The sequence below is a fragment of the Nematolebias whitei genome, chromosome 6 (assembly GCF_014905685.2).
Source record: "Nematolebias whitei isolate Nwh7 chromosome 6, NemWhi1, whole genome shotgun sequence".
NCBI classification, from domain to species: Eukaryota; Metazoa; Chordata; class Actinopteri; order Cyprinodontiformes; family Rivulidae; genus Nematolebias; species Nematolebias whitei.
In genome coordinates this window covers 7,856,912-7,872,239 of record NC_056503.1, presented here as the reverse complement: position 1 = coordinate 7,872,239, position 15,328 = coordinate 7,856,912, and positions in this window count along the sequence as shown.

The following is a 15,328-nucleotide window of genomic DNA, read 5'->3' as shown; positions in this document are numbered from 1 at the left end:
AAATCTGATTTGGTAGTTGCTGAGAGAGATTCCTAACACATTCTGAGTGCTAACAGATTGTGCAAGATCTTTGTTTACCGTTTTGCTTTCAACAATTTGGAGACAGCACTGTCTGTTAACAAAATATCTCAAAGAGTGAACATGTTTTAATAAAACTTTGAGAAAATAATCATTAAATGTATCTTTACAACTGATAAAATCTGGATCCAATCCAACTCAGCAATGGATTCTAGAAAACCCCAAAATGACAAATTTAGTCAGTTCTACAGATACATTTGTTGTGGTCATTCACAACATGTACTATATGTATTACTATGAAATAAATAAACCTTACAAGATTTTGCATGTGATCACGCAGAACATCATTGACAAAGTTTGACCAAAAAACTGTTCCTTCTCAATATAAAATGATCTTTGTTTAAAATTCTCACATGAAAGGCATCAGATGATATTCTTAAACTCCTACAGGAAACCCATCCTTGAACCACTGGACCGACTTAATGAAACTCTCAGAAAGTAAGTGTTAGACGTACATCTACAAATGATTGACTTTTAGAATCAATTCAATATTGTTGTCACAGCTAAGTGATATTGGTCAACACAAAAAGTCTTATAACTGACAGTCAGTTTAAGAAATATTAAGCTAAAACTTGATGTAGCTGAGAGGCATAATGTGAGTCTGACACCTCACAGTTGGGCATTTTATTTTCAAGGTCTGACAATAACAGCTACAACTCTGATTTCACAATATACAAGCTTAGTTGAAAACTCTGGCATTAAACGTAGCGGGGGAAATGCATTTCTTCAATTTTGTTCTACAAAGTATATCAGCAGTTAAATCTATAAACAAATACCAATATTAGTTGGTAAAATGCATCACAAAAAAATTGCATCAAAGAGGCTGATTCTTGGGAATTATTTGTAACATATTTGTAAACTAAATGAATAATAATAATAAAATAATTTTAGTTGTCCTACTCACAGACTGAAAGAATCTCAAACTTTTTAGATTATTGTTACTTAAATATTTATTAATAACCTCTTTTATAATTTTATAATTACTATGGGCACCTAATTTTTTTGGTAGCGGGGGAAATACAAGTGAGGGTAGAAAGTCAAGTTTATACAGAAATTAAAGTTTTCTAATCTGGACAAGTGAATGAGAACCACAGTCTTTTAATTTTATTATTACAGTTGCTTTTCTAACCTTCCAGACCACGTGCCACTGTTTCCTGTGTAATTAGATTACTGTCTGAAGAGGAAAAAGGCACGACAGTTGACTACTGAAGTCACTATTTTGGTTTTGTACATTTTCTTCATTTCATAGAAAAACATCCAAGTCTTGGTGCAGACAGTAGCCACCATCAGACTCTTCCAGTATAAAGTAGTTAGACAGATGTTGGGGGCTGTGGTTGTTGGGTGGCCCAGGATGCATCAGGAATGGCATTCGGCATAAAACAATTGCTAAATCTTTTGTGCAAAGTTAAATCTTTGAAGCAACCTTGAAGAAAAGAGTAAGTGAAAGAACAAAAGCAACAACATAGACATAGACCGACTTCTAATTTGGTGTGTTGCTGCCTCTAGGTGTAAAAAAGGGCACTTCTGAAAATCAGGTTGCCATGTCAGAATCCAAATTGATCACACCTATCATTTGAGGAGACTATGGCCCTGTTTACATGAAAATGATTTCTGGTGGAAATGGAAGAACTTTCATTTGTACTGTTCATTACACGAAAATAGCAAATCTGACAATATGCTGGTGAAGATTCTCAGTCATCCAGGACATGATGAATTCAAAAATAATAATAATAATAATGTCATCACAATGTCAGCACTGTATGTTTCCATACAATGGCGAAATTAGTCTCTGCATTTAACCCATCCACCACCAGGTGGTGCAGTGGGCAGCTATTGAAAGCGCCCGGGAGGCTTTTTGGGGATGAGGTGTGCTGCCCAAAGACACCACGTGATGTGCAGTGACTGGGGATCGAACCTGGGACTTTTGGGTCCCAAGCCAGCTGCCCCAAAAAGTGTTCAATACAAAAACAACTGGACTTTATTTGTAACAGAAGACGTTTCACTCCTCATCCGAGGAGCTTTCTCAATTTAAAGAGCAGAGAGTGAGAGATTCAGGTTATAAGGCTGAGTGAGATAAGACACACACACATTTGTAGATTGGCAATTCACACCTAAACAACCTTAACAGTAAGAGTCTTTTGTTCCTCTAATTCTCAGACGAGGCCCCTCTGTTCCCATCAGGTGTGAAAACCGGCTGGGAATCTGTTTTAAAGTTGCATTATAGGTTTTTGAAAGTGGAAATCTGAGGCCTCCTCTGTTAAGAGACGGCTTTTCTCTTTTTACATAAATTGCCTCCTTCACCCCCCTCTCAAACCATCTGTGTTCTCGGTCCAAAATGTGCACATTTTGGTCCTTAAAAGAGTGTCCCTTATCTGTGAGGTGGAGGTGAACAGCTGAGTCTTGTCCTGAGGAGGTGGCTCTCCTGTGTTGAGCCATGTGTCTGTGAAGAGGCTGTTTAGTTTCTCCAATGTAGAGGTCTGGACAGTCCTCGCTGCACTGGACCGCATACACTACACCACTCTGTGTATGGGTGTTTTGTCCTTAGGGTGGACCAGCCTCTGTCTGAGAGTCCTGCTGGGTTTGAAATGTACTGGGATCTTGTGTTTGTTGAAGATCCTTCTGAATTTCTCTGATACTCCAGCAACATAAGGGATGACAATGTTTTTACGTCTGTTGTTCTCCTTTTTCTGTTTATTGGTGTGTTTTGTAGATTTCCTCGCTGACTTGACAAAAGCCCAGTTAGGATATCCACATGTTTGAAGAGCTTCTTGAATGTGTTTCTGTTCCTTTTCCTTCCCTTCTGTCTTCGTGGGGACGCATTCGGCCCGATGTTGTAAAGTTCTGTTGACAGAGAGTTTGTGTTCCAGTGGATGGTGGGAGTCAAACAGAAGATACTGGTCTGTGTGGGTTGGTTTTCTGTAAACTTCAACGTTGAGGCTGTCCTCTCTCTCCATCTGAACCAAACAGTCCAAAAAAGGCAGTTTGTTGTCGTTTGCATCTTCTCTGGTGAACTTGATGTTGTTATCAACCGAGTTAATGTGTCTGGTGAACGCTTCTATTTCCTTAGCTTGGATTTTGACCCAAGTGTCATCCACATAACAGAACAAATCTGACAATGGTACAATTTGAGAACGGGCACCAGAGTGCAATGGTCCAAAAACACTCGCTCGTTCATTGTTGTGTAAACAGAAAAAATAGATATTTTCTGTTTTTTTATATATATTTTTTTTGCCTCAGCAGTATGATGCAAAACAAAACAGTTTCCTACATTCCACAGAAGAAGAAACTACCGACAATGGTGGATACCAGAGTAATGTTTGTGCTTCTGACTCATATAAATGTAACGACGGCTCTCCAACACAGTGCTCATTTTATATCCCTTTACTTAAATCATCAAAGACGGATCTCATACAGCTCCACTCTGTTACTTAACGGATGTATGCGAAGAAGACACACAACTAGGAGGCGCTACTGGACATGACCTGGGAGGACAAGCCAGTGGTGGGTTAACTTTGTAAACAATGTAGTCGATGAGAAAGAATGGAGGGAGAACTTTAGTTTGTCAAAGCCATCTGTTGTCGCTTTGAGAGAGAAACTTCACACCTACATCAAGGGGAAATGGACAACTATGAGATTGCCGATTGATGTCTTAAACAAGGTGGCCTGTTTATTATTTAAGTGACGAGAGAAGAATCCAAAAAAAAAGCCGCTTTCAGTTTGTCACGAGCTGCTGTGTCTGTTATCATCAGAGAAACCTGTTATACCATCTCTCTTAACCTGGGTCCAAAAGGAATCCGATTACCAATTTAAGTTTCAAAGAACATAGCACCAACTACTGGCGTGGCAAAGGAATTACACCTTTTCCACTAGTACCGTTACTGTGTAAACAGAGATTGTAATTACAACGTTTTCATGTAAATGCGTTGATAGAATGGGAAAAAATTCTGTTTTTATTGGATCGTTGCCATGTAAACAGGGCCTATGTTTATTAGTTTTTGTATGCTGAAAGTATGAAAACTGAACATAAGAGGATCTGCGGTGGAAGTGGTCTCCATCTACAAGTACTTGGGTGTGCACCTGAATGACAACCTCAGCTGGGGCAACAACACCACCAGCCTGATAAAGAAAGCTCATCAGAGACTCGACTTCCTCAGGAAGCTGAGACGAGCTGTTCTGGGAAGCTCAGTCCTCACCTCTTTCTACAGGTGTGCAGTGGAGAGCATCCAGTGCTCCAGCATCAACGTGTGGCATGGAGGCTGCACAGCTGCAGAAAGAAAAGATTTGCAGAGAGTGGTGAAGGCTGCACAGAAGACTGTTGGAGTCAGCCTCCCCACCATCACAAACTTCTACACCTCTAGATGCAGGAAGAGCATCAGGTCCTGCATCATGAAGGACCTCACTCACCCAGCACACACACTTTTTGCCCCGCTCCCCTCAGGAATGAGGTTAAGAAGCATTAAGTGTAGAACCACTAAACTGAGGAACGTTGGTTACGTACTGTAACCCCAGATTCTATGAGTATAGGCGCAGCCCTTTAAGGCTATCGCTAGTGGGTTTATCCCTTCATGTGCAGCACAGCACTGAAAGCTTTAGTCCGCACCCACTGGCTGTGTGGGCCCCACCCCCAGTCCATATAAATTATAGTGAGACCGGGTAATCGGCTCCCTAATAGCTTTTTTCTTCAGCCATTTAGTAACCAGTGAGGCCCAGAGCTTAAAGGGCTGCACCTATACTCATAGAATCTGGGGTTACAGTACGTAACCAACGTTTTATTTCGTATAGGCTTCACCTTTAAGGCTATTGCTAGTGGGTCAAAGGCGAAGCAGGATGTAGTCTATGCCTCACTGGGTCCATTCAGACACAAACATGAAGCATCTGCTCGCACAAAAAACATTTCATCACTCAGCCTTCCGTGTGCGTAATTACATGCTACATGCGCAGCAGCGCACCGGAGGAAAATGATTTCTGGTGAGGAAAAAGGATGAGATAACAGACCTGCTACTGTGAATAGGAACAACGGAGGTTACAAACCGTAACAGTGTAATGATGAACAGAGCAGGCCAACAGCTCCTTAGGATGAACCAATTAATAACAAGAAAATCAGCAGTCATGAACTTGTGACTGATAATAAATATCTCACACTGCGACTGCATGCAGGCAGGTGTGAGATCAAAAGTGAGGCTCCATAAAACAAATAATAATCATTCTGTGAAAACCCAGAGAACAGAATGGGTCATGGGAAAAGTAAAAACATCACGTAGATAAAAACAAATAAATGAACACCGTGATGACCAGGCAGCCGCCGAACAAATATCCTCCACTGTCATCCCTCCATGCAGAGCAGTGGAGGATGAAATCCCTCTGGTGGAATTCGCTCTGAGATTCTCCAGAGCATCCAGCCCAGATTAACTGTAAGCTTCAGAAATAGCCTCACACAACCAGTGTGAGAGGTGCTGGGTGGATAGAAGGCATCCTGTAGAACTGTCCCAGTAATGCACGAACAGATGCTGAGAGCGGCGCAGTGCGGCCGTGCAAGTCACGTAACACAAAAGTGTACGCATAGGACAGAGGGGGTGAGGTTGCTTCCTCCTCAGATTTATGAGGAGAAGGATCAGAGAGTCAGAGTCAGAGATTCTTTATTGTCATTCGCACCTCATGTGGTACATGTGGTGGAGCGAAATTATGTACTCAGGGTCCCAGTTACATCCCACAATAAAATGTATAAGAAAAACAGCAATAACATCCAAGATGTGAACTAAGAAAAACATCAACCAAATATACACCAAGCACCCATAACACAAAAACATTGAACATCAGCACAAACATGAACATGAGTTTGTGTGAGCGGATGTGCACGCATGAACACATCAACATTGAAACAGATCCGCAGCAACATGAAACAGATCAGCAGCAACATGATGTGGTCTTTCACAGCGACTATTCTAGTCAGAGATTCATAAGTCTAACAGCCTCAGGATAGAAGCTGTTCCTCAGTCCAGTGGTTTTACACTCAATGCTCCTCAACCCCCTTCCCGAGGGGAGTGGGGTAAAAAGTGTGTGCGCTGGGTGAGTGGGGTCCCCCATGATGCAGGTTGCCCTCCTCCCGCACCCGGAGGTGCAGACGTCTGTGACGGTGGGGAGGCCGATTCCAACAGACCTCTGTGCAGCCCCCACCACCCTCCGCAAAGCCTCTCCCCCTGCAGCCGTGCAGCCTCCACGCCACACGCCGATGCTGGAGCACAGGATGCCCTTCACTGCACACCTGCAGAAGGAGGCGAGGACCGAGCCCCCCAGACCAGCTCGCCTCAGCCGTCTGAGGAAGCAGAGTCTCTGATGAGCTTTCTTGATCAGGCTGGTGGTGTTGTTGCCCCAGCTGAGGTTGTTGTTCATGTGTACACCCAAGTACTTCCACCGCAGATCCTCCCATGTTCAGGGGGGTGCAGATGTTTTTGTTCCTTCCGATAAGGATAAAACCCATCCAAGGGTATCACTCTCGATCCGAATGAGCTTGTGATGCTTTTCGGAGTGAAAGCAGGATTAGGATGCAATACAGTTGAACTACCGTCAACTTGAATTCTGAGACATGATGGAGCAACAGAAAGAGCACATAAACCACTCACACTCTTTGCCAACGTCAGAGCTAACAGCATGGCTGTTTTAAGTGACAGAAATTTAAGTGAAACCTGATCTAAAGGCTCAAAGGAGCTTTGATCAGAGCATGCAGGACCATCGTTAGGTCCCACTGTGGAACTAGTGGACGTGACACAGGTCTGTGTCTCTGTACACCTTTCAGAAAATGTTTCATCAGCGGGTGGTTAAAAACTGTTCTGTTACCAAAAACCTCATGAGAGGAAGAAATAGTTGCAGCATAAGTTTCAATTGTGCTGAACGCTAAAGTTCTGTCCATCAGTTGCTACAGAAATGACAGCACGACCCCTAGTGGACATGAGATGGCATCCACGCCGTTGTCTGTGCACCAGCACTGAAAAACTATTCACTTTGATGTGTACAGTGCTGTGGTGGAAGCGGCAAGTGCGCCCTGGATCGTACACACCACATCCAGTGGAAGGCCCATTTTTTCTAAATGGATCCGTTCAGCAGCCAGACCCAAAGGTGCTGACCTAATTCTGGGTAACTCCTGATCGCTCCTCCTGCCAGGAGGAGAGCATCCCCCCTCCACGGCAGTTTCCACGACCGACCCAATATCAGGTGCTACAGATTCGGGAACCTCGAGGCGCTTATGCGCTGGGGAGCTACGAGGATGACTGACAGTTCTTCCTCCCAAACCCGGTCCAGGGTCCATGATATCAGCAGGACTGGAGGGAATGCATAAAGGAGCATTTTTGGCCAAGGGATGTGAGCAAAGACATCCAGACCTAACGGTGGGTGATCTCGTGGGCTCATTGAGAACCATAATTGACACTGGGCGTTCTCCCGTATGGCGAACAGATCCACTGCTGCTGGGCCGAACCTGCTCCAGATCTGAGAGATCAGCTCAGGATGGAGGCTCCAGTCCTCATGGCGAGGACCGCCCCTCGACATGATGTCTGCTCCCTGTTCAGGACACCAGGAATGTACACTGCTCTGATGGAGAGCAGGTTTTTGTGTGCCCAGCACAGCAGCTGTCTCACGATGCATAACAGTTGCGCTGAGCGCACACCTCCCTGACGATTTATGTAAGCTGCTGTCACTTTGTTGTCTGTGTGGATCAGAACATGTTGATCCCGCATCAGGGGAGCAAAATGCTGAGTCACGTTCCTGACAGTGAGAAGTTCTAGCACATTTATGTGAAAAGACATGTGGTCCGGCCACTGTACTCCCATTGCCTAGGACAGACATGTTCCTCCCCAGCCTGACAGGGACACGTCTGTGAAAAATGAGACGTGTGACGTAGGCCTGCTGTTAGAATTTCCCTCTGACAGAATGAGGGGGTTTCCCCAGTGATTCAGATCGGTTCTCACGGAGGGGGGCACAGATATCATCCGCCACTTCTGGCGCACAGGATCTATGCGCAGATGGGCGAACTATCTCTGAATGTGTCTCATGTGAAGCAGGCCCAGCGGAAACATGACATGAGCCACTGACATCATCCCTAGGAGTTGCATGACAGGCAGAACTGTCACTACGCTGCAGGGTTTGACACGGTGGAGCTGAGCTGACAGAGCTTCGACTCTCTGCTGTAATAAATGGGCTCTCATTGTGGTTGAGTTTAGCTCCACTCCCAGATAAACAATCATCTGGGACGGGAGAACGGAACTTTTATCCCAGTTTATAGAAAACCCCAGGTTTAGCAGGTGTAATGCTAGCGTTTTGGTCTGCGCAACTGCATACTGCCTGGACTGAGCTAATAAAAGCAGATCAACGAGATAAAAAAATAATTATCATTCCTACAATGTGTAATGGCTGCAGAGCTGTCTCCATGCATTTTGAGAATGTGCGTGGGGCGAGGGAATAACCGAACAGTAGCCTGTTGTACTGATACAGAATCTCCTGGAAGGAGAAACGTGGGAATTTCTTGTGTTTCAGAATGATGGGAATGTGAAAATATGCATCCTTCAGATCTATGGAGGTGTACCAGTCATTCTGGTGAACGTTCTCCATCAGCTGTTTGATTGTCAGCATGTGGAATTGTCTCTCCATGATCAATTTGTTAAACATGGACAAGTCGAGAATGGGTCTCATCCCTACGTTTTTTTTCGGAACCAGGAAGTAGCGGAAGTAAAACCCTGTGTTTTCCTCTCCATTGGGAACTCTGGAAATTACGTTTTTCATCAGGAGTTCCTGAACTTCTGACTGGAGAGACGAGCTCTGTTCTGGAGATGACAGAACCATCTCTATAATCCCTCTGATTGGTGAATGGTGGGGGTGAGCTGCGAACTGCAGCGTGCAACCCCTGCTGATCAGATGGTCCATCCATCTGTCCGGGGAACACAATCATTGCCACTCTGAGTAACGCTTGGGGAGTGGGCACGCATTTTTGTGTTGTGTCGTGTTTCTCATGGACATCAGCCAGGCTAAAGCCCATACCACAGTCACCCGCTCCGGAGATTCTCTGGTGGGGACTCAAGGGGGGCTCTGACAGAAAGGGCTGTATGTGTGCCTCTGTGCTGACCCCAGGCTACAGTCTCACATTAGAGCTGAGGTGAGCCGGCACGCACCGAGAGGAGGTGTGAGTGCTTTTTTGGGTGAGACACAGTTTCGGTTGGGGTTGCAGCTGTCATGGAGAAACATGTTTACTCCTGCTGCGCGGTGAGTGGGCAGAAACAGCAAAAAATAAAACGGGCTCTGGCTGAGAGCGAGGGATTTTCCCGAACTCGGTCTGCTGAAAAACATAATTTTTAACTGACGTGGCAGACGAGTGTTTTGTGAGATTTTCCGAGCTGCTGTGCCTATTAAAACACTGTTTAAAGGTTACCGGCTCATTCTGTGTGGGGTATGTGTGAAGAGAGGCAGCTGTGAGATCAGGTGATCTGACCGTCAGGCTGGAATCAGCTGAAACGTTACTCTCTGAGAGATGTTTTTGTTTTATTTCAAAACATACATTATCAAAAACATATACATTCCCCACAAGGAGCTGTTCCCTGGTGGAGGGGGCCGGTGGAGGAGCGGAGCGTGAAGTCGCTGCCACAGCAGTGGAGCACCTCTGCTGCTGTCGCTGGCCACGGCGGTCCTTTCAATGGCCGGAGGAGCGGGAGGATGACTGTGACGTCACCAGATGGTGTACCATCTCTGAGACCTCCTTGGTCCGCTGTGATTTCTCAAGGATGGTCCTGAAGTTGGCACCAAACAGTGCCTCTAGGGAGGTGAGGCCCTCCAGCAGGTCCCTCTGCAGCCTCTTGGACATGGATGGCGAGAGGTGGAGCCAGGTGGTCCTCTGGATCATGGTCATCCACACAGCGATGCGGGACAGACAAACCGCAGAGGTGGTGCACAGGTTGAGGATGATATCGGTGGCTTTACACAGCGAGCTCTTGTCTTCTATGGCAGGTTTGCTTCCTCCAGCCTCTTCGAAATGCTGAAGGCCAGCAGGTCAACGTTGTTGTTCGCTGCGGCCACCTGGAATGAGCACTGATGAGTTCAGTTGGAGAACTTTGTAATGGTCTGGTCGTGCTTCCATGGAGGGACAGGTAGCTGGTCCATCCTAGAAGCCTTTGCCCCGAAATGCCTTTGCAAAAATTGGCTCCTGAGGGGGATCCGAGGGAAAACTCCGCTCGGTAAAGCCCTCCACTTTGGTGATGGAGCCAAGGTGGAGACGGGCGCCTTCAGCTTGCCGGGCCCAGCTGCAGCCACGTTCCAGTATGATGTCATGGCTGAAAAGCAGGGTCAGATGGGGGCAGGGCGACGAGCCGGGGCAGAGCCAAACCTTCCCGCCATATCATCCAATCGGGGTGGAGGGAGGAGAGGAATGGAAAGTCGCTTTGGAATGGACTGTACTTATACAGTGCCTCTTCATCTCATTTCAAAACACTCAAAGCACCCCACACCACAATCCGTGTCCTCAACCACCCATCCATACAGCACTCCACTAGATCTCCACAAAGCCAACCAAACAAAAATCATTCCAATGAGACCAATCAGTGTCAACTTTGTGTCAGCAGGCTCCTGGATTATACTGTGCAGTTCCAAGAGGAGGGTGCCGACGGCTGGGAGCGAAGTGGTCGCCGACATAAGAAGACCCAAGGTGGCTTAGCATCCACTCGGCCGTCCATTTTCCGTCACTACACTCTCCAGGAGGGAGGGGGCAGTGGGACTGCTGCCAGCATCGCGTTTTTTTGGAGTAATCATTCGATTCACCACGCGGAAATGCATTAGAAAAGGCGATAGCATCATCCAGCGTGTAGCGGCCCGCCACGGAACAAACACTCCTCGACACTTACCTTGAACGAGGCTGCTCATCTCTGCTTCTCCTCAGGAGGAAGGAGCTCACAGGGATGGCAGGAGGTGATGAGGTTGGCATGGTGGGGACCAAGCATCTTTCGCAGATGTTGCTGGACATCTTTTTCTTCTTTGTTCTTCTGACAGTGCTAGCTAGCTGGTTGAAGAAAAAATGGGAGCTGATTACCTGGTCTCACCGTAATTTATACGGACCGGGGGTGGGGCCCACACAGCCGGTGGGCGTGGACTAAAATTTTCAGTGCTGCACTGCGCGCGAAGGGATAGACCCACTAGCGATAGCCTTAAAGGGTGAAGCCTATACGAAATAGAACAGGTTCTAACCTGATGCTGTTAGACTCATTAATATCTAACCAGGATAATCACTGTGAAAAAATCACATCATGCTGCTGCTGATCTGTTTCATGTTACTGCTGATCTGTTTCATGTTGATGTGTTCATTCATACTCATCTGCTCACCCAGATTCATGTTCGTGCTGCTGTTTGACATAATGTTTTTATGCTATTAGTGCTTAGTGTATATTTAGTTGATGTTTTTCTTACAAAGTACTTCATATCTTAGATCTTATTACTGTTTTTCATTTACATTTTATTGTTGGATGTAACTGGGATCCTGTGTACATAATTTCATTCCACCATATGTACCACATGGGGTGTGAATGACAAATAAAGAACCTGGAATCCTTGAATCCTTATAGCATCAACAAATAATTGGGATGGCCAAAAATTAATTTATTGTGACCAAGGCCATCATTAGCCACCCAATGTGCTCCAACATTGCACATTGTTTTGGAAAAAATTGCTCCCTCCACCTGCCAGCATCCGTCACTCTGCTGTACCACACGAACAAGAAAAACAAACAAAAAAAGAAAACAAACACCTACAGTACCTCTATCCTCAAACACACTGTAACTCATACACACTAAACATTAAAATTAATTGTTTTCCCTGTTCAGTTCCAGTCCAGAAAAACTAAAAACATTCACTACTCAAATCAGTGATGGGGAACATTGGCATACCACTTTGTTTATTCAGCTTATTACACCAGCTGTTGTGCTGCCTTGGCACAGTTAAGGTATTTTAAACAGGATTCTGTCCATTCTGTCCTACTCTCCGTGTAGGTGCCCATGTATAAGCTGTTGGCCTCTAACAGACAGGTTCTTCAAGAGGAAATAGAAATAACTGTAAACATTCCAAAGGCATTTTCAACAATAAAATTAAAATAGGAATGGTCTATTGAAGCGCTTGTGATCTTAATCCATGTTTGCAGTGTGTTTCACATCAAGACATACAAGACATCATGTATTTGAAGCAACGAGGCTTTAACGTGTCCTTTTTCACCAGGTTGTCTGTTCTAGCATTGCAATAAAACTAGAGGCTAGAAGTCTATTTCTGAAGCCTTTTCTCACTCTGTTTCTGCTTAGCTATGAATATATAAGGTTTGAGAGACTGTGGGGAAAATATATTTGCTTTGTTTGATTTGGCCGTTGATGCAGAGGACAGCAACGTCTTGATTCAGACGTCTGTCTGGAAATAGTCAAATATAAAGGTGGTGTGAACTTTGAGAGCAAACATTCTTCTGTAGCTTTCGCTTGGCCTCTGAGCACAAACCGTCACAGCTAAAAGTGTGAATTTTCTGAACTACAAAAAAGACAAAATCAAGTACAAATGCTTACAAAGTTGACTTGTTTTTTGAAAAGATCGTATATATGACATAAATTAAAATCCTTTAAATGGTTCATCAGATATTTTGCTACAAAAACACACACAGACAAGGGCAAAATAACTTACATGAATACATTATAGAACACAAATATACTGTAGACAAACATAAATCCATGAAACATTTAACGACTGAGCAAGCAAATAAGCAGTTGTTTGACAACCATATTAGGGTGTTTCCTTATAAAGAACATTGATTTGGGGAATCCCTCTCCCTGAAGTAATCCCTTACACTGTCTCACCATAAAGGTACAAGTATTTCTTAAATGATCACATTGTATATATCAGGATTTCATACATATAACAACTGAAATATTACACTCACTGTTTCCTCATAGTAGATGTTTTTTAATATACTTGTAAATGTTTAGTTTTATTTTATTCAGACTAAGTGAACTACAGTCATATTCATGAAATAATGTGCTGTACAAATATCACATTTTTGAAAAAAATTGTAAGTTTTACTCTTGTGTTTCTATATTTATTAGACTTTGTTAGTTAAAAATGTAAATAAGAAAAAAGAAAAGGAAAAAAAAACTATTCTCTGTCTCTGCAGAAAACATTTGAAAAACATCCACAGTTGGTCAACTCAACATCAATGATTAACCACAGTTTGACCATTTTGGCTTTTGAACCTTTAACTTTGTTGGTAAAAACATAAAACCAACTTAGGAAAATGTGTTCAGAAAACATTTTCTCACTATTTTAAGGGAATCCAGTGTAAAACAAGTAACAATGGAGCAGTCAGTCATTACAGACTTGTCACATGTTCTGTGGCATCTTTAGACCCTGATCATGCTTTAGGACAGTCACTGCATTGTACACAGCATGAGTGGACTTGGTGCTTCTATCTATACTACAACTAAAGGAATGCAGACCATGATGGACTACCTTTCTAGCTTCTGTGTTGTTGAACATTATAAAAAACAAACAAACAAACAGCAGCAACAACAACAACAAAGAATAATTTTGAGTGCCTAAAACACTTTATGTATACATGCTAACACAAGCGTTCTGGTTGAAGTGCTCTGTCTGGTCATCCAACTGTGGGTGAAAACCAGAGGATAAACCTAATCTTGTTCCCACCTGACTGCAAAAGTTGAGAACGAGAAATAAACTTGGGGCCTTTGTTGAAAACTATGTTGGCTGGGAAACCATGAAGTTGGAAAACTTGGATCTCACTGATATTACTGGCAGTAGGCATTTTCTTGAGAAACCATGCAAGTCATTTTAGAGCATCGTCTTCAACGATGAGAATGACAGAAAAAACATTTGATGATGGCAACCTAGTTATGAAATCCATGGACATTTGAGACCATGATAAGGTATTGTATAGAGACAAACAAGAGTATCAAAAGATTAGCAAGAAATCTTAGTATGGACACTCGCAGGACAGGCATAAACAAACTTCTTGACATCTTGTCTCGGTGATGGCCACTAGAATAAACCCTAAGGATTTAATAACTCCTGGATGGCAGACAAAGTTTAAGGAGTATCAATGAGTGGCAAGTGGTATGTCGATGTCCCCCTGTTGCCGAGGGATTTGAATAGTGAATGTTTGCAATTTTTGAGATGTGTTTTTCTGGAGTGGGTTTAAACAGGGAATGCAAGTAAACCTGGTGAAAGATATTCAAGTGGGTAAGACTTATACTGTGTATAAGAATAACTTTTTTTCTCTCTCTCTCTTGACTGAGGCAATGCAGAGTGACTGATCCTGGACAGTGGAGGGAACAACTTTATCCAACATCAGATGCAATGGCGGAGCCAGGGGGTGGCCAGTGGTGGCCTTGCTCATTAATACTCAGCCACCCCACCAGCAAAACTAATAATTTAAGGAAACTATACTTGTAAGCAATAAAAAAACTAGAAAGTAAAGTTTCCTCAAATGATAGGGGTGTCTGGTTTACATAAACATATAGTGGTGACCATCTTGGATTTTAACATGGCAACCCAAATTTTGAAAGGAACCTTTTCTATATCTAGATGCAGCCACACACAGCAAAATGGAAGTCGGCACATCACTTATTTTTCAAGCTATCACACTCAGAACATGCACAGATGGTTGGACGAATGGAGGATATTTCCAGTTATCCCTATTCTTTCCACAACGTGGGGAAAAAAAATCTTAGTTTTGAGGTTTTAAGAGACAGAGGAATGATTAATTAGACAGTAGGTGGGTATGGAAATAGTATTATGACTGTGGAAGACCTCTCGTTAGACCCAGGACAGTTAGCCTGACTGAGCGTGATAAAACGTTCTATTTCGTATAGGCTTCACCCTTTAAGACTATCGCTAGTGGGTTTATCCGTTTGCGCACAGCACTGAAAAACTTATTCCACGCCCACCTGCTATGTGGGCCTCACCCCCGGTCCATATAAATTATGGTGAGACCTGGTAATCGGATCCCATTTTTTCTTCAGCCGACCAGCACTGTTTTTTCGAGAAGAGAGAAGATGTCCAGCACCAGCACCATCTGCCTGTGCCTGTCCTACCAGACCAGTTCCATTATGAGCTTCGACCGGCACGACATCTGTGAAGGATGCCTGGGTCCCCGCCACACCAACCTCGCCTCCTCCTGCTGTCTCTGTGACCTCTTCCCTCCTGAGGAGAAGCAGAGACGAGCAGCCTTGTTCAA